This window comes from Octodon degus, unplaced genomic scaffold (genome assembly GCF_000260255.1).
Source record: "Octodon degus isolate 3935 unplaced genomic scaffold, OctDeg1.0 scaffold00003, whole genome shotgun sequence".
NCBI lineage: Eukaryota > Metazoa > Chordata > Mammalia > Rodentia > Octodontidae > Octodon > Octodon degus.
The window spans coordinates 26,856,802-26,859,512 of record NW_004524579.1 but is presented as its reverse complement, the minus strand read 5'-3'; the positions used below and the strand labels follow the sequence as shown (position 1 = coordinate 26,859,512).

The 2,711-nt window shown below is 40.2% G+C and overlaps 1 non-coding gene across 1 annotated transcript; it reads right to left on the bottom strand.

Annotated features, from left to right (window-relative positions):
• Positions 1 to 627: 627 nt before the first annotated feature.
• LOC111816937 lies at positions 628 to 733 on the bottom strand. The gene has a single exon (XR_002821243.1). It is a non-coding gene; the product is annotated as a U6 spliceosomal RNA (small nuclear RNA).
• Positions 734 to 2,711: the final 1,978 nt, after the last annotated feature.

Sequence of the window (2,711 nt, the reverse complement as noted above, 5' to 3'; positions counted from 1 at the left end):
TCAGAAGTTGTTGACTTGAGCCTTTTATAGCTCAGCATATTAATATGGCTTTACTTTTTATACCTCATTTTTATACTCTCCTGCTGGATGCTTAAGACCAAGATAAGGCAGGAACTATATAACAAGAAATGTAACTTCTGTATTTGACAAGATCAGTTAAATCCCCTCAGGATTTACCCGGAAGCCCTGTATCACAGTTTGTAGATCCTTTGTCAGTGTCAGCCAAGTGGATGAGTCACGGCCATTGCTTGACCAATTTGCTCTCTGTGAAAGCCTGAGAGAATGTTTTCTCTCCAGGTGACTCTCCTTAGTCACACTCTACATCACTGATCACTTTCCTCTTTGGCCCCATAATCTCCTTGGTCAGAAAATTTGGGACATCACTGAGTTACAGGATGCCACAGTACAGGTTCTCTTATGTCCTGAGTCCTCACTGACCTTGAAAGACTAGGGCCACAATGTTGGCTGTCCTTGAAGCCCTTCTTTTTCTCTAATTTTTGGTCTGCAAACTTAAGTTGTTAACCCTCCAGAAGAGAAGCTTAATGATATTATTACCCTATAACAAAGGCAGTTGAGCTTAACCTCACTATCTGTCTAGATGTCAAACATCTTAGACATGACATGGAAAGAAATATGGAACGCTTCATGAATTTGCATGTCATCCCTGCTCAGCGGCCATGCTAATCTTCTCTGTGTCATTTCAATTTTAGTATATGTGCTCCGAAGTGAACACTCAGCATTGTTTTAATTTGCATCCCACAAATGACCAATGATGTTGAACATTTTTTCATATATTTATTTGTCATTTACAATAACTTTTAAAGTTTTTATTTAAAAAAATTTCATCTTTCTGTGGCTCACATAAGTTAAGATATTTTTATCTTTTCATGGTTATTGTGTAGTCCAAGGTTATTTGTATTTCTTCTTTCCTAACTTAATATTTTATCCTCAGTCAACTTTTCTAAAAGAGAATTCACTTAATTCTTAGTTAAAAGTAAAGTGCTCATTTTATAATGGGAATATTAACACTGTCTTTTTCTTTTTGCAGAATTTATCTGTTTGTGGTTGGTATTTCCATTGGGCTTTTGGTGATTTGGTGTTTATCTGTTTTGAAACAATTCTGTGTTTTTAATTACCATGTAGACAAGTCTTCAGTTTTACTCTTTATAAAAAAGAAAGCAAATATATGTTAAAAATTGGAGAGGAGCTGTGGGGGGGGGGCTGGGCAGGAGGATCCATGACAGGAGCTTGCAGGAGCAGAGCACCCTTGTGCATTCTGACAGGTAACCTGAGCTCCAGCCCAGTACCTGTTGGTGGTGGTAAACAATGGGCAGTCTCTGTGCTATGTGGAATTCTAGGAAGGGTCATTGAAAGGTAAAATGAATAAAGTATCAAGTATGCACTTGCTAGATATGGGTCTGAGATTATAGAGATCCCTTCCTGGCCCTTGTCTCTGTCTAAGAAGTTTATATTTGTAATCCCAAGATAAGTTATTGGAATCCTGTCAAGTTAATTCCAATCCACCATGCCCAGTGCAATGCATGGTGAGAATAAAGACACTAAGGCATATTTGTAACTGTGGGGTACCAAGTGGTCCTAAGTCCAGCCATGGTGATGGTTATCTGGAACAAAGGCCTCCACATAGGGCAGAACCCAGGTTTATTCATTCAAGAAGAAAGGAGTGACTTGAGGATGAGTGACTGTGAGAATGGCAGAAGTAGGTGAGTGCCAGGAGCTGGGCTAGGTAGGAGGCCTGCATTCCCCTCTGCAATATGCAGAGAGAAGGATATGCAGAGAGTGATCTGCATTACATAATTGAGATACTACCTAACGTTTTGGGGTCTGGTGCTTCAGCTCTGATGTGTCATCTTTCAAGCTCCAGGAAGTCATAGTCTCTATCTTGAGATTCAACCTCAGCCAACAGAGTGGAACATGAGCTCTTCATCCCTTCTGGACCTGGCTCACTCTAGGGAACAGCAGGTAGAGGGTTCTGGAGAAAATCATCTACCATCTCTAAAGACTACCACCGGCACCTGGGCTAGACCAGTATGCATTGCTTAGAGCCAATTGAAGGGATAAGGAAAAGTTCTAGCCAGCGTTCCATGTACATAGAAAACACATGGAAATAGGGTCAGCTCAGGCAAAATGGAGACAATTGCTCCTCTTTCAGAGTCGCCCAGGTGGTCCTCCCATGAGATCATTTCTTTTTTGAAGGCCACAGTCTTCAGTGTTTTTACAAAATATAAAATCTTCAGGTTCGAATAGTGATGTAATCACTTGTCAGCCCAGCTATTTGGGAGGTGGAGGCAGGAGTCAGCCTGAGCAATTTAGTGACAGTCTAAAAATGAAAATTTGTAAAGAAGTGGGGATTGAGCTTAGTAATAGAGTACTTGTCTCATATGCATGAAAACCTATGCCCAGTGTCCAGTATTGCAAAAAAAAACTTAAGGTAAATGAACTGTTTATGGGGGGGGGGGCAGCTAGCCTGCCACAGCATGTGGTGCCGAACTTCAGTCCTTTAGTTTTGCCTAAGCTTGTCTAAGCAGGTGCTTTAGACCACTGAGCTATCTCGCTGACCCTGAACTCTTTTTTTTTTTTTTTTTTTTTTCATTTTTCCTAAAAAGAAAAGAAAAAAAAGTTTAGGACTATACTTTGGCAAAAGTCCTAACAAAACCTATTTGCTCTTCTTACCTATCTATTCTAGCAATTCT